General features: G+C 34.3%; 1 pseudogene; it reads left to right on the top strand.

Moving 5' to 3' along the window:
* The first annotated feature begins 11,193 nt into the window (after nt 1-11,193).
* LOC110590553 lies at nt 11,194-24,797 on the top strand (annotated as a pseudogene).
* The last annotated feature ends 1,579 nt before the right edge of the window (nt 24,798-26,376 follow it).

Genomic DNA, 26,376 nt, shown 5'->3' with positions numbered 1-26,376 from the left:
ATTTAGCTGCCTATTAAATTATATATCCTGCCTTAGTGTTTTATTTTTTTCCTGGAAAATTCAATGTTAAGGGATATATATTATTCAATATACTAACAGTTTGAAAGGCAAAGTCTTATTTTCTGATAATATCTTAAGATTAAAATACCTTAAAATTATTATCTTAACATCTGGAGATTAAAAATTGCTGAAGAAAATAATATATATAGCATAAAGAGTCTGGGTTTTCTTTTCGTTTTTGAAGCAACAGTTCCTTTTATTTGCCTTTTTTTCATCTGTTTCAAATTTTTATTTAATTTCTAGTTAGTTAACATATAGTGCAATGGTGGTTTCAGGAATAGAATTTAGTGATTCATCACTTACATATAACACCCAGTGCTCAACACAACAAGAGCCCTCCTTAATACCATCACCCATTTAGCACATCCCCCACCCACGTCCTTCCATCAGCCCACAGTTTGCACTCTATAGTTAAAGTCTCTTATGGTTTGCCTTCTTCTCTCTCTCTCTCTTTCTCTCTTTTTCTCCTTCCCCTATGTTCATCTGTTTTTTTCTTTATAATAGACTTGGGTCTAAATCATAGCAGTACTATAAGCTATTCGGGTTATCCTTAGAAGTGACTCATTCACTCCTAAGTTTCTGTATTAATATTTACAAAATAGGTGCTGTAATAGTCGCTGCCTTCCTAGCTGAAGTAGGAGAAACTAAACCTATCCAACGTAATTAATACAAACAGAATTATTGTAAAGATATAAAGTCTCTACACGGTTTCTCTCTTTCCTCACACCATCTGACCAATTCTTTGGTAAGCCCTGCTGGCTTCATTTTCAAAATATATCTACCATTCTGGAATTCTTGCAGTAACACTCTGATTTCTTGCTTCCACACTTGGATTTTGCAACAGTGCTTCTCAAGTGCTTAGTGATGAATTACCATTTTTTTAACTTATTACACACTGTTACTTTTGAAAAATACAATGAAAGTGGATTAGTTAAAAGAGAAATCACACACTTTGATATTTCTTGCCACTATGTCACAATGTTATAGAAATTTCCAAATACTTACTCTCCATTCCTGTGCTTCTCCTAGAGCAGTAAAACACAATTTATGAGCTGACCCCCATATAAGTAGGACTATATAAAATGTTTTCCTCAATTTCCTCAATGTTGTAAAAACATAATTTAGATCATGTCTCTCACTACTTAATACCAATGTCTTCTCATCCCAGTTGGAATAATTTTTAGCTGGATTTATCAAACCTTGTTTTATCTGGCCTCTTGTTCTTACTCTGCTTCATCTTTGACTACTCCTCTACTTGCTGAAGGTGTTTTATTCACCCTGGCCTTCTAGGTCTTCTCAAACAAATTAAGCGTATTCCCAGTTAACTATGCAAAAAAAAAAAAACATTGCAGAAAACAAATTAAGAAGAACCCAAGAAACCACGATTTCAGTTAATATTGAAAAAAAAACATATATCTTTCTAGATCTAATTTCTTCCTTTTCAACACAGATAAAATCTAATACTGATTTTCATTTTTATTATTTCATGCATATTTTATAATTTTTATATATTAATACATTCTTTTTTAAAGTTAATTAAAATGATTTTATGCTATGCTTAATTATCTTTATCTTTTTTCTTTCTCTCCTTTTCTGTTTATATACACTATTTCCTCTGTTCTGATGCTTTCCTCCAGTCTTTTTTTTTTTAAGATTTTACTTATTTATTTGAGAGAGAGAGAGAGAGCACAAGAGGGGGGAGGGCCAGAGGGAGAAGCAGACTCCCCACTGAGCAGGGAGCCCGATGTGGGACTTGATCCTGGCATTCCAGGATCATGACCTGAGCCAAAAGCAGACACTTAACAGACTGAGCCATGCAGACACCCCTCCTCCAGTCTTTCTTTATATGACGTGCTTTTTCATAATATCCAGGTCTCTGCTCAAATGTCATTTCCTCAGAGACCACCTAAAATGGTTCCCTACAACCACTCACACTCTTCTCAAAGATGCCTTGATTTTTCTTTGTCATTTATTAGTATCTAAAATCCCAGTATTTATGTCTAATGTGTTTTCTGTTAGAATAATACTTGTCTCCCTCACTAGATAGGAAGTTCCATGAAGGCAGAGGCAGCTCCTTGTTAACTGTTTTATCACCACAATCTTAATTTTTTTAAAAGACTGTATTTACTAACTAACTTACTTACCTTTACTTATTTATTTATTTATTTATTTATTTATTTATTTGAGAGAGTGAGTGAGCATGTGTAAGCACATATGCGCAGGTAACTGGGGGAAGGGGACAGGGAGAGAGAGAATTCTCAAGCAGGGTCCAAGCTCAGTGTGGGGCCCAACACAGGGTTCAATCTCATGACCCTGAGATCATGACCTGACCCAAAATCAAGAGTTGAACACTTAACTGACTGAGCCACCCAGCCACCCATACAATCTTAAATATTTTGTCACATAGTAGGTGCTCCAAATATTTATTATAGTTACATGATTTATTTCCTTAAAAACTTAATGGGAGGTATTACACAGAAGACTTAGAAGGGGACCAAAACCAGGATTTACAAATTCTCAGAAATTTAGGCAACTTCTCCATAGAGAAGAATTGATTTTTTTTTTACTTTTTTTTTTTTTTTGCTGCATATTAACATTTTCTGCTTCTTAATTTGTAGTGAATGGAAAGTGCCATTTCATGCTAACCAAGCTTACATGTCTTCCATTGCAGTCCAAACTGAGCTAGCATGCCTTTAGCTCAATTTAATATTCCCAACAGAGAAACTGTGATTACTCCTTCTTTGGCCAAATGTCCAAAAGACCAAGTGGCCCAATGAAACAAGTGGCCAACCACTAAATGATTAAGGAGAGAGATGGGGTGTGGAATCAAAGAAAACATTGGTGCAAATAAGGAAGTTATTGTCTAAGGATTGGGGTGGCCATGAAAACATTATTATGAGTGTATCAGATGCTCACATAAGAAGTTATTTTAAATATGCTACATGAAAAATTTGGTAAATTGTGAGAAGTAAAAATAGCATGAATAAAATCACTATTTCTAGCCCTATTATATAACCAATGCTGTATGTAGAAGTTTAACTATTTGCATTTATTGTTATAACAAAGATGCTTAATCCTAATTCTTTAAATTTGAATTATTCATCTATGTTCCTGATAGATATTGGTCTGTAATTTCTTGTAATATTTTTGTCTGATTTGGTATTAGAATAATACCTGGGTCATAGGACAATGTAGAAGGTATTCCCATTGTCCTCTCTTTAAAAGAGATTGTGGAGGACTGATATAAATTCTTCTTTAAAATTTTCCTGGATTCACCAATGAACCCATCTGGACATGTTCCTTGTGTTTTGAAAAGTTATTGATTATTGATTTAATTAATTTAATAGATATAGGCCTATTCAAGTTGTCACTTCTTAAATGAGTTTAGGCAAATTTTGACTTTTAAGAGATTGGTCCACTTTACCTAGGTTACCAAATTTGTGGGCAAAGATTTGTTCATAGTTTTCCTTTAGTATCCTTTTAATGTTCGTGGTGTCTGTAGTGATATCTACTCTTTCATTTCTGATATTAACAATAGTTTTTTTTCTTCTTACTTTTTTAGTTCCTAGCTAGAGATTTATCAATGTTATTGACCTCTTCAAATAACAAGTGTTTGATTTTGTTGGTTTTATCTGTTGTTTTTCTGCTTTTGAATTAATTGATTTCTGCTCTATTTTTTATTTCTTTTCTTCTGTTTATCTTGCAATTAATTTGCTCTCCTGTTCCTGGTGTCCTAAGGTGGAAGCTTACTGATTTTAGATACCCCTTCATTTCTTTTTTCACAGCTTTGTTGAGCTATAATTGTCATATAACACTGTGTACATTTAAAGTACTACCAGGTGTTAATTTGATGCACTTACATATTAAAAAATAATTACCACCATAGCTTTAGTTAACACTTGCATCATATAACATAATTTCCATTTCTATTTCATGCTGAGAACATTTAAGATCTACTTTCTTAGCAACTTTCAAGTACATAATAAGGTGCTACTTACTAACTATAATTACTATATTCTACATTAGATCCCCAGAACTTATTCATAACTGGAAATTTGTACTTTTTGACTAACATCTCCCTTTTTCTCCCATACCCCAACCCCTGGTTACCACCATTCTAGTTTCTATTTCTATGAGTTCACCTTTTTTAGATTCCACATATGAGATCATGCATATCTGTCTTTTTCTGATTTATTATTTCTGAGGCGTAGTGCTCTCAAGGTGTATCCACATTGTCTCAAATAGGATATTTTTTCTCATGACTCGATAGTATTCCATTGTGTGTGTGTGTGTATGTATGTATGTGTGTGTATATACACCATATCTTTATTAATTCATCTACTGACAGATGTTTTAGTTATTTTAATTAATGTTGCAATAAATATGGAGTACAGATGTCTTTTAAATACCTGTTTTCATTTATTTTGGACATATACCCAGAGGGGGATTGATGGATGTTATGGTATTTCTATTTTAAATTTTTGAGGAACATCCCTATACTGTTTTCCGTATTGGCTGCATCATCTTACATTCGCATCAACAGTGCACTTTTCTCCACATTGTCGCCAACACTTGTTACTTCTTTTTTTAATTTTTCAAATTTTTTAAAAGATTTTTTTATTTATTCATTTGAGAGAGAGAGAGGAGAGGGAGAGGGAGAAGCAGACTACCCATCTAGCAGGGAACCCAATACAGAGCTTAATCTCAGGACCCAGGGATCACGACGTGAGCAGACTGAGTTACCCAGGTGCCCCTCTTTCTTTCTTTCTTTCTTTCTTTCTTTCTTTCTTTCTTTCTTTCTTCTTTTTTTTTTAAAGATTATTTATTTATTTATTTATTTATTAGAGAGTGAGCAGGAGAGAAACAGCACGAGAGGGGAGAGGGTCAGAGGGAGAAGCAGGCTCCCCGCTGAGCCGGGAGCCCGATGTGGGACTCGATCCCAGGACCCCGGGATCATGACCCGAGCTGAAGGCAGTCGCTTAACCAACTGAGCCACCCAGGCGCCCCTCTTCTTTTTTTTTTTATGACAACCATTCTAACATCTGTGAGGTGATATCTCATTGTAGTTTTCATTTGCATTTCTCTCATGATGAAGGATTTTGAAAGCCTATTTGTTGACCATTTGTTTCTCCTTCTTGGGAAAATGTCTATTCAGTTTCTCTGCCCGGTTTTTAATCAGATTGATTTGTCGTTGTTGTTGTTTTGCTGTTAAGTTGTGTGAGTTTTTTATATATATTGGATATCAACCCCTTATCAGATAAGTGGTTTGCAAATATTTCTTCCTCATTTCAAAGTTTGCCTTTTTGTTGCTGTTGATGGCTTCCTTTGCTATATAAAAGCTTTTTAGTTTGATGTAGTCCTACTTTTTTATTTTAGCTTTTGTTGCCTTTGATTTTTGTGTAAAGTTAAAATATTATTGACAAGATTAATATCGAGAATATACTCCCCTCTTTTCTTCCTGAAGTCTTCCAATTTCAGGTCTCACACTCAATTCTCTAATTTTGAGTGATTTTGTATATGGTGTAAAAGCTTCAGTTTCATTCTTTTGCATGAGACTATCCAATTTTCCCCACACCATTTATTGAAGAGACCATTCTTTTCTCCTGTTTATTTTTGGCTCATTAGTCAAAAATCAATTGGCCATATATGCATGGGTTTATGTCTGGGCTCTCTGTACTTTCGACTGATCTAAATGTCTGTTTTTATGCCAAATACTGTTTGAATACTATACTTTGTAATACAGTTTGAAATCAGGAATGTGATGTCTTTAGCTTTGCTGTTTCTCAAGATTGCTCTGGCTATCTGGGGTTTTTATTATTCCATATAAATTTTGGGATTGTTTTTTCTATTTCTGTGACAATATGCCACTTTGATAGGCATTTTAATAGGAAATGTATTGAAGCCATAGATAGCTTTGGGTAGTATGGACTTTTTAATAATAATTATTCTGAATATTGGACGTCTTTCCCTTTGTGTAGTTTTTAAATTTTTTTATCAGTCTTCTAGTTTTTATTGCACTGATCTTTCACTTCCTAGGCTAAATTTATTCCTAAGAATTTTATTATTTTTGATGCTACTGTGAAGGGGATAGTTTTCTTCATTTTTCTTTCAGATATTTTGTTAGTGTCCAGTAACGCAGCTAATTTCTGTATGGTTCTTTTATATTATGCAATCTTACAGAATTAGTTGATTAGTTCTAAGATGTTTTTGGTTGCATCCTTAAGATTTTCTGTATATAAGATAATTTGCAAAGAGTGACAGTTTTACTTTTCTCCTTTCTGATTTGGATGTCTTTTGTTTGTTTTCATGCCTAATTGCTCTAGATAGGACTTCCAGTGTGATGTTGAATAAGAGCTGAGAGTGGGCACTTATGTCTTGTTCCTGTTCACAGTGGAAAGATTTTCAATTTTTTGTTGTTGAGTATAATGTTAGCTAGGAGTTTGTTGTATATGGCCTTTATTATGTTGAGTATATTCCTTCTATACACAATTTGTTGAGGGTTGTTGCTGTTTTCCACGAAAGGGTATTATATTTGTCAACAGCAGCAGAATATACACACCGAGTATCATTTTCAACCACAAAGTATGAAACTAAAAATCCACAAGAGGAAAGCTGGACAATGTACTAATGTGAATATTAAACAACAAAATCCTAAACAACAAAGAGGGCGGAGAAATCAAAAGAAAGAAAATATCTCCAAACAAATGAAAATGTAAACACAACACACCAAAACTATGGGATGCTATAAAAGCAGTTCTGAGAGGGAGGTTTAGAGTAATAAATGCATATATTAAGAAAATAGACCTCAAATAAACAACATAATTTTGCATCTCAGGGAATTAGAAAAATAAGAAAAAACTAAGCCCAAAGTTAACAGAGGAATGAAATAACAAAGATCAGAGCAGAAATAAATGAAACAGAGACCAGAAAATCAATAGAGAAGATTAACAAAACTAAAAGAAGATTTTTCAAAAAGATAAACAAAACTGACAAATTTTTAGCTAGTCTAAGGAAAAAGAGAAGACAAAATCAGAAATGAAGGAGGGGACATCACAACTGACAACACAGAAATATGTAGCATCATAGGAGACTAATGTAAAAAAATTATATGCCAACAAATTGGATAGATAACCTAGAAGAAATGGATAAATTCCTAGAAATATACAAATCTGAACAAACTAATAATGAATAAGGAGATTGAATCACTAATCAAAAATATCCCAACACAGAAAGCCCAGGACCAAGTGACTTCACTGGCCATTTATACCAAACATTTAAAGAAGAATGTATGCGAATTCTTCTCAGACTCTTATAAATAACTGAACAGGAGGGAACAGTTTCAAACTCATTCCATGAGGCCAGTATTATCTTGATATCAAAGCCAGATAGGCACAAAACAAGGGGAAAAAAATCTATAGGCTAATATTCCTGATAATGAGATGCAAAAATCTCAACAAAGTAGTAGTAAATTTAATTCAACAGCCTTAATAGTATCATATTCTATGGCCATGTGAGATTTATCCATGGGATATAGGGATGGTCAAACATGAGCATATTAATAGATGTGATACATCACATTAATAAAATGAAAGAGCAATATATGGCCATCTCAAAAGATGGGAGAAAGTAAGCATGTGACAAAATAGTGTTACATTTTGAGAGTTTTTTTAATATATCCCAAATACTTGTCCTTTTTTGAATATATGCTTTGCATATATTTTATCCCAGTATATGGCTTTTCTTTTAAAAATATTGCAGAATTTTATTTGCTAATAATTTGTTTTTGCATCTCTACTTATGAGAAATTTTAAACTATAATATTCCTTATTTTTCCTTGCATTGATTTTGGTATAAGGCATTCATAAAATGAATTGGAAAGAGATCTCTGCTCTTCTAATTTCTGGGAGAATTTATTGGGTAGCAATGATATTCATTTTTTAAACATTTGGAACAATTCCCTATTGAAAATTCTGGATAAAGTAATTTATCTTTTGGATGTTTTTACTTACAAAATCAACTCTCTACTTGTTATAGAGCTATTCAAATTCTTGATTTCATATTGTATGTGTTGTAAGTCATGTTTTTCAAGAAGTGGGTCATTTCACCTAAGTTATCAAATGTATATTATATATTTGTTCATAGAATTTCTCTATTGTTATTTTAATTGAAGTATAGTTGACATATATTTTAGTAGTTTCAGGTGTACAACATAGTGATTCAACAGTTATATACATTATGAAATGCCACAGTAAGTGTAGTTACCAACTGTCACCCTATAAAGTTATTACAATTGTATTGACTATATTCTCTATGTTGTTTTTCCTCCCTGTACTTTATTTTATAACTAGAATTTTGTCCCTGTTAATCCCATTCACTTATTTGGCCTATACCTACACCTTCTTCTCCTCTGACATCCACCAGTTCTGTGTATTTGAGTCTGTTTCTGTTTTTGGTTTGTTTGTTATATTTTTAGATTCCACATATTAGTGAAATCATATGGTATTTGTCTTTGTCTAATTTATTTCACTTAGCATAATAATCTTATCAATGGCAAGATTTTGTTTTAATGGCTGAGTAATATTCTATTGTGTATATATATCACACTTTATCCATTCCTTTATCAGTGGACACTTAGTTTGCTCCCATATCTTGGCTATTGTAAAAAATGTTGCAATAAACATAGGGGGTGCATATTCTTTTAAATTGGTGTTTTTGTGTTTTGGGGTAAATGCACAGAGGTGGAATTACTGGATCCATATGGTATTTCTGTTTTCAATGTTTTGAGGAAACTCCGTATTGTTTTCCATTGTGGCTGCACCAATTTACATTCCCATCAGCAGTGTACCAGGGTTCCTTTTCCTCCACATTATTGACAACACTTGTTATTTCCCCATTATACTTTTGATATTTTTAAGGTCTGGCTGTGACATCTTTGTCTCATTGCTGGGATTGGTAATTTGTGTGATTTCAATTATTTTGAATCTGTGGAGGTTGTTTTATGGCCTAAGATATGGCATTTCTTGCTATGTTTACTATGAGCACTTAAATAGAAAGTATATACTGATGTTGTATCTCATGTTTTATAAATATTATATTCTGCTGGTTGATAGTGTTGAGTTCTTCTGTGTCTTTCCTGATTTTCTATTTAGTTCTGTTAAATGGTAGTAAAGGAGTATTGATGTTTTCAATTATAAACAAAAACTGATAAGTTTTTGACTTACTATCTTAGAGTCCTTTTGTTAATGCGTTTAGGATTGGTATATCTACTTGATAGAATGATCCTTTAATCATCATGTAACATCCCAGTCTTATAATTTTCTTTGTACTGGTCTACTATAACTTATATTAAAATATCCACTCCTTTTTTCCCCTTCGATTAATATTTACTTGATATATATTTTTCTATCCTTTGATTTTCAACTCACTGTATCAATCTATTTGAAGCAAGTTTTTTTTTTTTTTTCTATAGGCAACATATGCTTGGATCATATTTTTAATCCACTTTGTCAATATCTGTCTTCTAATTGTACATTTAGACCATTTACATTTAATGCAACTATTGGTATTTTAGGGCTTGATTTTGCCATTTTCTTTTTTGACTTTGCTTTGTTCTGTTTTTTTGTTTTTTTGTTTGTTTTTTGTTTTGGCATATCCTTCTAATTTTTTCCTGCTTTATCACTAGTTACTTGAACAAACATTTTTGAGAATTTTATTTTGCTCTATTTCTAGTGTTTTTTAGTGTATCCTTTTGAATTGCTTTTAGTATTTGGTCCAGGTATTACATTGTATATACATAACTTAGCAAACTACTGGTGTAGTTTGGTGTTGAGATTCTACCAGTTCAAGACTAGTGCAGACAACTTACCTACTTTTAAGTCCTTTTGCTTTCCTCTATTTGTAATACAATTCTCTTACATAATCTGTACATACACTTAGAACCTCATCAGGTGGTGTTATAATTTTTGTTTCAACTACCAAACATAATTTAAAAGGTGCATGAGGAGAATTTATTTATGGATATTCTTGATTATCATGCTATTGTTTTTTCCCTCCCTCTAAACAAGTCCTCTTGTTTCAAGATTCCTTCATTTCTGGTTTTTCAATCTAGAGAACTGCCTTGAGATACTATTTTAAGGTATATGCTTGTGACAAATTCTCTTACTTTCTGTTTTTATAAGGATGTCTTCCTTTCCCTTTCATTCCTGAAAAAGAAAAATCCACTGGATAGGATTCTGGGCTGACAGAAATTTCTTTCAGCATTTGAAAAACACTGTGATACTCCTTTTGGCCATCACAGATTCTGGTGAGAAATCTGTTATTAATCATTTTTCCTCATAGGTAAGATTTCAGAAGTTTGAATAAGGTATGTTCTGGAGTGGGTTTCTTTAAATTTATCCTTTTTAGAGTTTGCTCAGCTTTTTAAATACTTTTTGTGGCTTGCCCTTTTTTTTCCTCTCCTTCCAGGATTCTGACACAACTGTTATATTTTTTATAATAGTCCAACAGGTCTCTGAGGCTCTTTTCATTTTTTTTTTTTTAGTCTATTTTCTCTCCTTTGTTCATATTGGGTAATTTGTTTTTATCTCTGAGTTCACTATTGTCCTTTGTGTCTTCTTCATTTTGTTGTTGAGTCCATCTACTAATCTTTTCATTTGGTTATTGTATCTTTCAGTTCTAAAATTCCCATTTGGTTCTTCTTTGTCTTCTACTTCTTTGCTTAAAACTTTATATTTATTTGCTGAAGTTTCACATAATTTCATTTGTTTCATGAATATTCAAAATGGTTCATAGGAATATTTTTAGCATGGCATTTTCAAAAACTTTGTCATATAATTCTAATACGTCCATGATTTTAGGGTTATCATCTATGCATTGTCATTTTTATTCTGTTTGAGATACTCCTGGTTCTTGGCATGATGAGTGATTTTTTATTGAAACTTAGACATTTTGGGTATTATGCTATGAGACTTTGGATCTTAATTGAACCTTTGTTTTGGATGGCTTTTTTTTTTTTTTGATACTACTACTAAATGGGGTGTCACCTCATTACTGCCAGGTAGAGGCAGAACTTCAGGTTTCTCATGGACTTCTATTAATGAGCAAGGGGGTGCTCTTCCTTACTGCTGGGTAGGGATGGGAATTCTGACCATCCAAGTGGTCAACACTAGCACTGGTGTGGGTAGTCTTGTTATTGCTGGAGGTATGGTGAATGTCATGACTCTTCTAGGCCTCCTGTAGCATCACTCGAGTTGAGAGAGAGAGAGAGAGAGAGAGACCCCATTAATGCAAATGAGATAAAAGTCCAAATCACTGAACTGGTGTCTACTAAAACCGTAGTAGAGAGGGTGCTTCTGCTTTCATTAGCAGTGAAAGTCCTAACTCCCTACTTGGCTTTCTTTGACATCATGCATAATAGCCTCACTGTAGTGGAAGTCTAGGCATCTCACATTGACTGTACTTACATGGGTGAGGATGGATGGTTATATTTCTTTGTATGTGTGTGTGCACATATGTATGATATTTGGCTAGAGAAGAACAGTTATTGATTAAACTTGCTTTTAGTTTTTAATTTTTGCCCTGCTAGAAATCTTTCTTGATAATTTGGCTAGGAAAAAAAACTTTTGTTGGAGTTCTTTTTATTTGTTACATAGATGTTTCTAGATTACCAGCCTTTTCAATACTCAGCCTGGGATATATGAGATAAAAACCCAAGTAACATGTCACCATGCCATTCCCTGTGTCCTGAAGACACCTAGTCAGTCTGCTATTTTCAATGTATTCTTCAGATTTTTATTTTTGTTTCATATGTAACATATACAGATTTTAGTTGTACTTAGCAGATGGGATAGGGAAAAGTACTTTTCTACTCTATCCCTTGGAAAAAGAAGTCCATCTACATTTTTGGATTTTTTATTACCTAAAACAATTGCTATTTTTTCCATAATGACTCTAATATTTTATCATCTTTTCATTTCTGTTTTACCAGGTGTTTCACTATCATAGTTCTTTAAATCTGAGTTTTATTATTTTTTATTATTAGTTTTTAAAGATTTTATTTATTTGCCAGAGAGAAAGAGAACGAGAGAGCACAAGCAGGGGGAGCAGCAGGCAGAGGTAGAGGGAGAAGCAGACTCCCTGCTCAGGTGAGCAGGGAGCCCAATGCAGGGCTCGATTCCCAGGACCCTGGGATCATGACCTGAGTTGAAGAAAGGCAGCCATTTAACTGAATGAGCCACCCAGGCATCACTAAACCTGAGTTTTATAATAATGATACTTACCATAATGATTGCCATTCCTACCACTGATTTATTAAAAGTGAGGAAAAAAGTTTAAAATTAAGTGCCATTTATTTTTTTAAGTTTTTATTTAAATTCCAGTTAGTTAACATACAATGTAATAGTTTCAGGTGTACAATATAGTGATTCCACACTTCCATACAACACCCAGTACTCATCATAACAAGTGCCTCCTTAATCCCCATCACCTATTTCACCCATCCAGCACCCATCTCCCCTCTGGTAATCATCAGTTTGTTCTCTATAGTTAACAGTCTCTTTCTTGGTTTGCCTCTCTCTCTCTTTTTTTTCCCTTTGCACATTTGTTTTGTTTCTTAAATTCTACATATGTGGGGCACTTGTTTGGCTCAGTCAGTTAAGCGTCCAACTCTTGATTTTGGCTCAGGTCATGATCTCAAGGTCATGGGATTGAGCCACGTGTTGGATTCTGCGCTCAGCATAGAGTCCTCTTGTTTCTGCTTTGTCCTCTGCTCCTCTCTCTCTCTCTCTGTCTCTCTTAAATAAATAAATAAATAAATAAATAATAAAATCTTTAAAAAATTCCACATATGAGTGAAATCATATAGTATTTGTCTTTCTCTGACTGACTTATTTTGCTTAGCATAATAGTCTCTAGCTCCATCCACGTTGTTGCAGATGACAAGATTTCATCCTTTTTTATGACTGAGTAATATTCCCGTGTGTGTGTGTGTGTGTGTGTGTGTGTGTGTGTGTGTGTGATCCATTCATCAGTCAGTGAACACTTGAGCTGTTTCCATAGTTTGGCTATTGTAGATAATGCTGCTATAAACATGGGGGTGCATGTATCCCCTTGAATTTGTATTTTTTTGTATTCTTTGGGTAAATACCTAGTAGTGTGATTGCTGGATCATAGGGTAGTTGTATTTTTAATTTTGTGTATGTGTGTGTGCGTGTGCACGCCTGCTTAAAACTTAAAAAAGTTACAATAAAAATGAACTGCTAGAAAACTTAAATGTCCTTTAAATGTTTACATTTTATATGCTATGGGACTATAAAGCCTTAAAGGTAGTACAATTTCTGATGCATCTTTGAGTTTCACATCACTTAACTTTCCATGAATACATTAGTAAGTATGTATAGAATGATTTTTTTAAAATATTTTATTTTTAAGTAACCTCCACACCCAACATGGGCTCAAGCCCAAAACCCTGAGCTCAAGAGTCACACACCACACCAACCAAGCCAGCCAGGCACCCCTAAAATGTTTTTTACAAATTCTGTAACTGTGTCTGTCCCAAGTATATACTAAGGTCTTTTATAAATGAATCCCTCTTTTATTTATATCTCAATATATAGGCATGTTCATTAATAGACTTGTCTCTTAGAAAATAATGGGGTTGTTGGAAAAAATCTTTCATAAATAACTAGAGAAATGTCCATCATCTGCACCATACATTGGGAGTAGTCTTGCCCAAAAAAGGTATCATGGTATAGATGAGGGGATCATGTTACTAACTTCAGAGAAATAATAACTAATACAGTTTCTTTCATAATTTTATCAATAGGATAGCTAAAGCACCTGGTAACCAAATAGTTGCTTAACTGCACTGGAAGTCACTGCAGTTATTGAAACCCCTCAAATACATTCTATTTCAAAACTTGGGGAAAAAAGTATATTGGCTTTTGGCTTGGTTTTTATTACATATACATCAAAGTTCAGTTTTTTGACCTTAACAAAATTCTTCAGTATATGCCACAGTGTTCTCTGCAAAAGAAAAGTGTGAGATAAACAAAATAAACCACCCCACAAATCTTTTGGACATTAAACACCTTTAATTTGGTGCCTCATTCTATTGTTTTTAAAACATTTAATCTCACAGATAATATTTACATAATGAAATGTAATGCTTCAAAATAAGAAAGCATAAATTGGTTTGTGAATTTGAAATGCTGTTATGATATAATGGCATTTACATTTAAAAAATCTTAATATAGGTCCTTTTGAAGTCTGACCAAGTGTCTTAAGTGTACCCCTTGCATTATAGAAGTGCAAGTCAAACAAGTGACCCTAAATTATATGAGATATATGAATAAAAATAGAGCCAGCATATAAATCAATTAACATACTTTCTATACAACATAATGAAAAATGGCAGTCACATTGTCTCTTCTGAATGCCAATTTACGTTTAGACAAGTAGACCAAGAACAATTTACTATCTTTTGAATATACTCTTAATAATAGTATACCATGGACAAAAAAAAAAGGCTAAAAAAGTTTAAACATTAATAATTGTGCATAGTAGTAGGTTGATGATTGATTTGAACATATCACAACACTTTATTTTATTTACTTATTTTTTAAAGGTTTATTTATTTATTCTAGAGAGCATATGTGAACTTGAGTGGGGAAAGGGGCAGAGGGAGAGGGAGAGAAGCCAACTTCTTGCTGAGTGTGGAGACTGATGTGGGGCTCGATCTCATGACTCTGAGATCATGACCTGAGCTGAAATCAAGAGTCAGATGCTTAACTGACTGAGTCACACAAGCACCCCTACTTTATTTTAATAGTTACGAGTGCCCACGACCCTACAACTTGCTTGGCAACTCATTTATTTTTTCATCTTAAACTGAAAATAAAATCACAATCTGCATTTTCTTTAGGGAAATTGCAGTAAGCTATTATTTCAACATATTGTAATGTGTGATTGCATTCAGTTATGATAATCTGATCAGTTTGGGATAGGTGGAGGAACTTTTCTTCTACTGTTATGTCCTACCGTGTTGAAAGAGTTCCATATGCCAAAATGGCATGAGCCTCTCCTCTGACTCTCATGCTTTCCTCTTCAGGAAAGTTGAAGAATACTACCAATTGCTATTCCTTGAAGAAAAAAAAAATAGACATAGATTACCCAGTCTTTCAATTATATCCTGTTGTATAATAACTAACTTCAAACTTTAGAAGTATTAAATAATTTATTGCCTTACTCAGTTTCCCAGTGTCAGGAATCTAAAATCAGCTTAGCTGAGTGGTTTTGGTTCATAGTTTCTCCTAAGATTGTAATCAATAAGTTTCTGGGAATGTGATCACCTGAAGGCTTGACTAGACTGAGGTTTCTACTTTTCAAGCTCATACAATTGGCTCTTGGTGGAGGGCTTTATTCCCTCAGTGTGTATGCTTCTCTGTAGGGCTGCTCACAGTGTCAACATGACAGCTGTTTTCCACAGCATGGCAAATGATTTCTCTCTCTCCCTCACACACACACACACAACAGTTGGAAGCTTCAGTGCTTTTTATACTCTAATAATCTTGAAAGTGACATACCGTAACTTCTGCCATATTCCATTGTTCAGTCATGCAGAGCAATCATGCGATGCAAAAGGGTGCTACACAGTAGTGTTAATACCAGATGGCAGGGATCACTGCTGATCCTCTGGAGGGGGTCTATTAACAAAGATTCTTTGCCGGACCAAACTTTAGTCGGCCTTCTAAAGCTTCTCCTGGCCAATCTGTGTATTTCCTTATAAAATCTAGATTCTTAGCAAGAATCCTGCTAAGTCAGTTTAAGCAGAAATTCTGCATGCTCAATATCTGATTACTCTCAAGAGCTGATCATCCCCCAAGTGAGACCTGATTACTGTGACCTGTCTTTAGCAAGAATCCTGTTAGGTTGATTTAGCCAGAATCTCCCTTATCCCTGATGTTTCTTCTTAGTAATTATCCTATCTACTGACCCCCACCTTATTCTTTGGCTGTAAATCCCCACATGTCCATACTGTATTTGGAACTAAAACCAATCTCTCTAATCTACTGCAAAAAAATTATCCTAGGTGTCTCCATACCTATCACAATGGTCCTGAATAAGGTCTTACCATCTTTAACAAGTGTCATGAATAATTATTTTTAATTCTACCTTCATTGCAGTTATGGCATTAACTACCCAGAGTTAGCGTAAATGTTACAGGTGAAGGGCACATTGCCTATACGACTGCCTTCACTTAGAACTCCAACTGAAAGCTCCAGGGTTTAGAGATGACCTGTACTTTGACCAATTATCTGCTAATCTGGTTGTTCCCTTTACTTCCTCAAGTTTGGCGATTTGTTAGAAGGATTTACAGAACTCATAAAAGGGTCATATTTGTAATTACATATTTATTATAAGGGATATAAATCAGGATCAGTCAAACAAAAAGACATAGTTTAAAGTCTGGGAGGATTCCACATGTGAACCTGGTATGTCCTCAGTATACATCACCCTCCCAGAACATTCATTTAAGATTACCAGAGAGGGAAGTTCATTGACCTTGAGGTATGTACATATCTTACTAGTTTTTCATGATGTAGGCATGACTGACTGAATCACTGACCACTTGTTTGAACTCGATATCCAGCTCCTCTCATTTCTCTGGATGTCCAGCTGATATCACTCAACGTTGGGCTTAACCCTCTAATCATGTGGTTGGTTCTTTTGGCATGGCTAGTTCCCATCTTGAAACTCTCTAGGTGACTGCCATGAGTCACTTTCTTAGCATAAATCCAGTGTTTAATTTAGAGATTCTCTCTCAGAAGCCCAGGACAAAAGCCAACCAAATTCTTTATTATGCATTATTAACTAACCCTGCCACTTTGTTTTCCTAAATAAACTGCCTACAGAGTGAATATATTCTCTTTATCCCTCTGTGCTATAAAATGCATAGCAGCAGACCCTACCTCTATATTCAGGGGTGCTTACTTTTAGGAGGATAAGTCTAAAGTCCAAATGAACATTTTTGGCCAAGACTCTTGAAAAATGCAAAAACAAAAATGTAGGGGTTAAGTGTGGGATGATTGAAGATGTTGTTACTGTCACTGTGCTTAGCCCTATGAGTTTGATTTTACTTTGTGGATAGTCCATTCAGACCTTGGTTAGTTGTAAAACAATTTGCTGGGATTTGCTTTTTATAAATGTGGGTATATGGCTGTTTATTATATTCTATATAAATTTTTTCTAAATGTCAAATATTTCATTAAAAAATGAAAGGGCATATATGTTCAAGTCAAATTCTACAGTCTTACATGTTTAATGTTTTATTAGATTCTTGCATAAATGGAATATTAAAATCTTATTATCATTCTTTTGACTAAACCTATTGGGAGTTTTATAGAATCATCAGCTCCCCAACCCCAACATTTTCCCTCACCTACTTAAAGTATCTGCAATCATCCTAAGAATTAAATCCTTCCTTGTCTTTAAAATCTCACTAGGTAAAGCTGCTATTTTACCATTTCCTAACCAAGGAGCAAGGGTGGGAGATTTTCCCATAGGTCTACACTTTCTTAGACACCTACTGCTGCTCCAGAAAGCCCACTACTAATGCTTTGATCGTTTGTATTGTAAGAGCACAGAGGTGTGTAGGAGGATTCATCACTTCTTTCTGTTATTCAGTCTTGCAAGTGTGCTTTGATAAGTTTTAGAGTTTAGGGAACAGAGACTTTAAAATGTACTTACAACCTCTTTCCCTCAAGATTTTAGACATTCGTGTGTGCATCTGGACCAGATATGTATTTGATTAAAAGTCCTGATGGTATGTTCCAAATTACCTTTCCTTTAAGTAAGTGAGTAACTACATCAAACTTGGCTTTTTACTATGTCAGGATTAGTTCTCCCTGTCAGACAGACCAGCATCCTAATGAATTCTTCCCTATTCTACCCCCATCCCCTAGGCTCAAGTGGAGATTCTTAAAACACAGGTTAAGAGCATAAGCAGAATGACTGTGACTATCTTGTAAAATTTTACTCTAACAGTATGGATTTTAACTTTGGAAGCTTTGTTGTTTCATAGTATCCTCACTTTCCTCATCCTCAAGATTCATGGATTTTATGGGTGTACAATAAAATAACCTACAGAAGCTATGTCTGCTTCATTTAAACAGAGTTGCTGCTTTTGTGCTAATCAGGGTTTTGAATATGCTTATCACCATCTTAAAACACATGCTTGTGATTTTTTTTTTTTCTTATTTAATCACAAGTCGAGTTAGGGTCTAGGTACAATTTAGCAGATGTTCTTTTTAATAGGATTAACTTTCATAAACTTTAACTTCAAACACCCTCATTTCCCCTCAAATTTGACCAATATACCTTTTTGGTGATTAAGACATTCAACTGAACATCTATTACTGAGTGCCTTTTGTATTCCCAGAGATAAGCAAATAAAGACATAATTTAGTGAGAAACTTCCAAGAATCTTAATGTGCTTAGTATCTGGGGAGGGGGGGTTATAAGTAAATAGGTATAAGGAAAGAAAAATTGAATATCATTTGGAAATAGGTACTATACTGTGGAAGAAAAGAAGACCAAATATTTGCAACTGGGCAAATTAAGGCATCTTCCTTGTAGGATGTTTCATTTGAGCTGAGCCTAAAAGGAGAAAGCTAACCTCAGGAGGCTGAGAATGAATTAGGAATGGGAAATAGATTATTACAGGGAAAATGCATAGGGACTGGATTAGAAAGAAACTTAAATTTGTCTAAAGTAGTTTGGTTTATAAAATCTTGCTGTTGTTTGAGAAGGAAATTTTTTTTTCTTCCGTGTTTTATAAAGATAAACGAACAGATAGAAGGGAAAACAATTGGGAATTAAATTAATCAGATATAAATCAGAGATGGCAAGGATATCATCTTGCCGTTTCAGTTTTTTCCTTTTAATTTTATTTTTCTCCTAAGCCCAAATAATGATGTGGGTTATACCCAGAAGCTACTAAATAGACGTAGTATGTGTCATTGAAACAGCCATCTGAGCACAGGGACATCTATATATTCCCTTGGTGATTCACCAGTGAGAAAGATTGTCGTTTTAGGATAATCATAACTACATAATTTTTACACTGAAGAGGGAATTATATTTGTACTTAGGGCAAGCTTCTTTTTCTTACATTGAAAAGTTAATGATAATGAAAGCATCCATCTAGTTTAAATAGAGCCATTCTTTGTGTATGACAAAATTAAGAGATTCCTTCCACCCTTCCTTCCCACACATTGAAACATATTTCATAATAATTAATAGGCAGTAGAGTCCTTAGAGAAGATCGAGTCTAGTCTCCACAATTCACAGATGAGAAAACTGAGACAGGGTGGAAAATTCTCTTTGAATGCAACACATTAATTTTTACTTTCTATTTTTATTTTTATTCTCTCAAATATCTAATACACTTTGAATACTAGAGTATATACCAAGGACTTAGCAGAAAAAGAGGCTGCATTTTAAATCACATCATAGATTGCCAGCTTTCTCCACAATAATACTGCTATGCTCAGCATGTGAGCCTGTATAACAGAGCAGATTTATTACTTCAACAGTAGTAAACTACAAGTTTATGTTTTTTTTGAATAATTTATGTTATACTCTTATTGCTGAAATCTAGATTTATGTTAAAAACTATGAAGTGGTTTAGTAGGTGTTTTAATGGGATTTTTTTTTTTTTTTGCTGTTTTTCAAAAGAGAAAATGAAGGGGTGACAGTCAGAGTTATGAATCCTCATATGGAAATTGGTATGGAAATAAATGTAGTCTTTATTATATATATATATCACATACATACATACAGCATTTAGGGACCCTTAAAGAGTGATGAATTTGACCCAGCATCTTTCAATTTCTAGGGCTTATGTTAGTATGTGAATTTCTGAATAAAACTCTTTTTCCTCTATGAACTTCATGATTGGAGGCAGATGCTACTTATTCTTAACCTTTCTTTAGAGTGCTATATTTGATAAGAAAGACTAATACAGTTCTAGAAAGTACTAAAAACAAGGAGCTTAAATAGGAATACCTCATATTCCCTAGCATGGTAGCATTTTGCAAAGTTTGTGTCCTTTCAGTAATGAGTATTATTTATTTTTCTGTAGAATATATATCCAATTTTCATTTCTATATGTGTCAATTTATTTATTCAATTATATTTGATTAAAAATTGGTCATAGATCTAATAAATATTAAAAGCAAGCAAAAAATCCTGATTATATCTATGTCTTCTTGACTCTACACAAATGTGATTTCATTTTGTTCTTTTATTTTTGACTATCTTTGTACTTGCATTTTTATTGTTTTCATACACAGACCAAGAGTGTATTAGGAAGGGTGCAGAATGTAAACCTTACAACAGTTATTTTTCACAACTAATTATAGCGTATCTCCATAAGAAAAAATACTTATGGAAAAAACAATTCTTCTAATAAACAGATTTTGATGAGACACTGCATAGAATTGAAGTGATTCCAATGTAATACATAAAATCACTACCAATGGTACCGTGTGTTTTCTCTAGACATAAGTTAATATAATGGTATCTAGAGGTTCAGTTGTAAAAATCAAGCAAATGAAACTATAGGAAAAAAATACACAAATAGAGAATGTAATCCAATGATGAATGTATGAATGAAACCCCAGTTGATTTCTTATGCAATCCATGTGGCAGGGCTAAAAGAAAATTAGGCAATGAAAGCAGTCAACTCTTCCACAGGATGACATTCAGCATCTCCTGTTAACATATCAAGAGCAGGAAGTTATCATCATGTATAGGGAATGCTTAATAAATATGTTTTATAGCAATAAACAAAAACTCTAAAAATTATGTGATTTCTGTGGAAATAGATCCTTACGCAATAGATCCATCATTGTAATAATAGATTATTGTTCATACAGGAAACGGTATTGTAAAAGATGCTTGTATATATAGGAAATGGTGGCGTTTTTTCTTTTAAGGTTTTATTTATTTATTTATTTATTTATTTGTGTATTTATTTATTTATTTATTTAAAAGAGAGAGAGCGTGTGCACAAGCAGGGGAGCGAGAGAGAAGCAGGCTCCCCACTGAGCAGGCCCCTGGGATCATGACCTGAGCCCAAGGCAGTTGCTTAATCAACTGAGCCACCCAGGCACCCCAGGAAATGGTGTTTTAAAAGATGCAAATGTTAATGCTTCTGTTTTGTGAGAACTCTGTGAACTTATACATACTCAGAATGCATATTCTAACCATTTTAAAATACTAAAATTCAAACTTCTTACATGTATCAGCATAAGCAAAGAGTTTATTTGGTTTAAGGAGATCCATGCAGAGCTGTAACAAGATGTGATTAAAATAATATTTGGTGGGGCACCTGGGTGGCTCACTTGGTGAAGCGACTGCCTTCAGCTTAGGTCATGATCCCAGGGTCACGGGATTGAGCCCTGCATCGGGCTCCCTGATCAGCAGGAAGCCTGCTTCTCCCTCTCCCACTCCCCCTGCTTGTGTTCCCTCTCTCGCTGTCTCCCTCTCTCTGTCAATTAAATAAATAAATAAAATCTTAAAAAAAATAATATTTGGTGCTATGTGGGGCAGAATTCAGTTGGTCTGGCTTATGGAACCCAGATACAGGGGCTTATATAATGCAATTTAAGTCTGAGGGGGAACCCGCAATTCTGAGGGGTCATCCACAAATTTTCTTAGCTACCTGATATCCTATCTGAGTCTGTTAGACTTGGGTAGTTCTTATCCACTTAAGATAGTGCATATGATATAGTCAAATTAATGAATAGACGATCTCTATCATCTGTGTGACCTATTTCAACTTTTGGATAGCTGACCTGTAAAATCCATAGACTAGCTCATATATGCATGCAATTCATCATTGTTTGAACCCCACATGTGTGTATGCCTTTCCAATCATAGTAACTCCAGGAATCCTCTTTAACTTGAGAAAATTAAAAAAATTATAGAAGCATTCTCATGCAAAATTTATATTTATCAAACATTTTAATTTCGGGTAGCCCCAAATTTCCCTGTTCTGATTTATAGATGAAGGAAGGGTTTATATGCCTTGAAACAATTTTTCTCAAAAGGTGAACTTAAGACCAATACAAATGGTTCAACTCACTTACCTGTTCACAATGCAAACATTTAGGCTCCCCAACAAGCCTACTGAAGCAGTCTTTGTGTGTGGGACCCCTGAACTCTGTTTTATACCTTTCTGGTGATTCCTAAGTATATTAAATTTGACAAATATTGACAAATATTTGACAAATATTGACAAATATTGACTAAAAACAAAGCATATTCTATTGTTGTCATACAAAACAAACCTATGTCCTCATCACTGATAGTTGGTTGAAAAAGAATTAATTTTCTCAGCCAAAAATGATCCAAATAGGTCTTTAAAATATCTCAGAATACCATGATCTCTGCCCTCTATGAATTCTGATTCTTTCTAGTATTTTCAATTTATGAACTTTATGGGAATATACCACTCTGCGAATTCCTTCTGGGACAGACAAGAGTATACCGCCTGACTTCTTCCCTTTTTATGGCAGTCACCTTTTCACAACCCTGCTTTCATTTGACTGAACGCTACAGGAAAATTTTCAGAGGTACAATATCCTCTTAGACCAAGTAGTTTTTAGAACTGGCATTTAAAAGGGGAGAGACTAAAACTATGGAAAACTATGGAAACTTGGTTTCAGTTCCAACTTTTCTGTCAATTAATGTAACCTTGGAGAAGATCACTTAACCCTTCTCATCCCAAATTTGCAATGTGAAACAGCTAGACTAGAATATCCCAAATGTCCCCTCCACTTCTAGCAGTCTATGATTCTAAATAAAATGGTTTAAATAAACTAATTCTGTTAAACAAATGGGGGTTGTTTTCTCTATATTCTTAAAACATCTCACAAAAGAAAATTCTTTTAGGATGATTTATATTAGAAACTTTCGGTACAGACTTTTTCAGGTGTCTCCTTTTTAAGCAACATATTTATATCCAGTTACTGCTCGGTACTAGGTAACTAGTGGAACTTTCCTTGGAGCTGAAGGTGCTGAATTTCTCCAATAACCACATCTCTGTTCACATGAAGTTCAAGGTGGCAACCTCACAGCTATATACCACAATACAAGGTTTACAGTGGATTGAGTTCCTTTTTTTAAAATAATTTTGTATGCCTTCAGATTAAAAATCCCTCCAATAATCCAGGCATGGAGCTCTTCAAAGGACAAAATTTTAGCCAACTTTTCCACACATGAGGGAAATTGGGCTATACTTTTCTCGTTTTATAAATAATTTATCATCTTTACTACCACTGCAATTTGGATCTCATAATACAATTTGGGAAATAGTTATTTGTTTTTCAGTTCCCTAAAAGTTAATTGCAAGATTATTCTAATTCTTTGTTTAAAAGATGCCTAGAGGGGCGCCTGGGTGGCTGAGTCGTTGGGCATCTGCCTTCGGCTCAGGTCATGATCCCAGGCTCCTGGGATCGAGCCCTGCATCGGGCTCCCTGCTCCACAGGGAAGCCTGCTTCTCCCTCTCCCACTCACCCTGCTTGTGTTCCCTCTCTCGCTGTGTCTCTCTCTGTCAAATAAATAAATAAAATAAAATAAAATAAAATAAAATAAAATAAAATAAAATAAAATAAAATAAAATAATAAAAATAAAAAAAAATAAAAGATGCCTAGAGACCTAGAGAACTCCTTATAACACTCTGGGGCTTCTGCTGCAAGATCAGTACTGTGCGCCAGGGCCTCACCCCCACCCCAGCCCCGCGACAACTCCGCCACCATAGAAGACATGAACAAATACAGCAACATAGAAATAGAGGAATTCTCAGAGAAATCCAAGATCAACACCAGTAAGAGTCAGCAGAATGACAGTAAAATATTTATTGGAGGCTTGAGCTGGGATAAAAACAAGGAAGATCTGACTGAATATTTGTCTCAATTTGGGGAATTTGTAGACTGCACAATTAAAACAGATGCAGTGACTGGAAGAGCAAGAGGATTTGGATTGGTGCTTTTCAAAGATGCTGCTAGTGTTGATGAGGTTTTGGAACTGAAAGAACACAAACTGGATGGCAAATTGATAGCCCCAAAGGACCAAAGCTTTCAAAGGGAAAGAATCCCCCCAAAAGGTTTTTGTGGGTGGGTTGAGCCCAGATACTTCTGAAGAACAAATTAAAGAATATTTTGGAGCCTTCGGAGAAATTGAAAATATTGAACTTTCCATGGATACAAAAACAAATTAAAGAAGAGGATTTTGTTTTATCACATATACAGATGAAGAGCCAGTAAAGAAATTGTTAAAAAGCAAATATCATCAAACTGGTTCTGGGAAGTGTGAAATCAAAATCGCACAACCCAAAGAGGTTTATAAGCATCAACAGCAATAACAAAAAGGAGGGAGAGGTGCTGCAGCTGGTGGACCAAGTGGTACTAGGGGTGGTGGGCAAGGTCAGGGCCAAAACTGGAACCAAGGATTTAATAATTATTATGATCAAGGATATGGAAATTACAATAGTGCCTATGGTGGTGATCAAAACTATAGTGGCTATGGCAGCTATGATTATACCCAGTAGTGATACTGGGTATAACTATGGGAACAATGATATGGACAAGGATATGCCGACTACAGTGGCCAACAGAGCACTTATAGGTCTCAAGGGGGTGGGAATCACCAAAACAATTACCAGCCATACTAAAGGAGCATGTTGGAGAAAACAGGAGGAGATTGCTAAAGTTAACCCATCTTGTAGGATGACACTGAAGATTGGTCTTCTGTTGATCTAAGGTGATTGTTTTGTAAGACTTTCTAGTGTACAAGACACAACTTTATCCATCTGTATATAGCTGCCAATTAGTTCTCTTTGCTTTTACTTTGTCTTTTGCTCTCTGTTATGACTAGAAGTGAATTTGTGTTTATACAAATTTTATTTGTATGATTTAATGTTAAACCTCAATGCTTCCTTATGTGATTGATTGTTCAAAAATTTAAAAAATAAAAGATGCCTAGATGATCATGACAGGGTTTTTAATGATTTACTTTCTTTATATGAGCATTCAAATTTATTTATTTTTGCCTACATTTTGGTAAGTTTGATATATATATATATATATATATATTCTCATTTAGAAATTAACATTTTCATCATGATTGGTTAGTCATGTTATCTAGTCTTGGGACTTCCATAAATTCACTAAAAAATGAAGAATCATGGGCCTTTAGACTAGACTAAATGGGGACAGCTGAACTAGAAAGCATGGAGCCTTCTATGCAGAGGTTATACTTGTGTAGGGGGTCTCAGTTTCAACTTCTTGCCTCAAGCAGACAGTCTTCATCTCCTATCTTTGCATATGTTTTAAAATCTTTTGGTTAACTCCTTCCTCTCTTTCCCAGGACTGCTGTGGCATTGGCTTACGTGCTCAGCACTTGGGTTCTCAGCACTTTCGTCGTTGCTAGCACTGATTCTTCTCCTAATTTTCTTTTAAGTGCAGAACATTATTTTAAACATTGCTCTATGTTACCCAATATTTCCGGCTTTTTGAAACAGAGACATGTGCTTTATCTTTTTGTAAAGTATACATATATACTTGTATATATTTATACAAATTATGCACTTATATATATACACTAAAATAGAGAAAGATACACACAAGCCTGTTTGAGTATAGATTATCGAGGAGAAAACTTGAAGATAAACATGAGATGGTGACTGTATCTGAGATATTACACTTTTACATTATTTAAACTGTTTATAAACAGGAATACTTATTGAAATCTTAACAGAATTTAAATATAATCAATGCAGGCATACAGTTTTATAAAATCAGACTATAAGTACACTGAAGAGGAAATGTGTGAATGCCCCAATTTAAAGGCAATATTTTAGTTATGTTTCATAAAATAATCATACTTCACAAGGAATGTAGAGATCATGAAATATAATATATTCAGAACTGTGATTCACAGTTTTAATAATTCTGGTGGAGACTAAGAAAGATCAATAGATATTTGTCCCATTCCCTTTCAATTAGCATAACCCCATTTATACTCCCCCCACCCCCAGGCCTTTTATCATATACTACCTAAACAACAAGATTATGGCTAAACTGGAGCTTGAAAATCATTTAGGTAGACCAATGTTAGAAGATACTCTTTTTCTCTTTGGTCTTATATTTCTATTCTACTTTGACCACAAGATCTGTTTTCCATGTAATATATATTTCTGAAAGTCCGACTATGTCCCCATATTTCTCCACAGCTAAACCATGAATACAAAT

The sequence above is a fragment of the Neomonachus schauinslandi genome, chromosome 9 (assembly GCF_002201575.2).
Source record: "Neomonachus schauinslandi chromosome 9, ASM220157v2, whole genome shotgun sequence".
Taxonomy (NCBI): Eukaryota; Metazoa; Chordata; class Mammalia; order Carnivora; family Phocidae; genus Neomonachus; species Neomonachus schauinslandi.
This window is presented reverse-complemented; position numbering and strand designations above follow the sequence as displayed.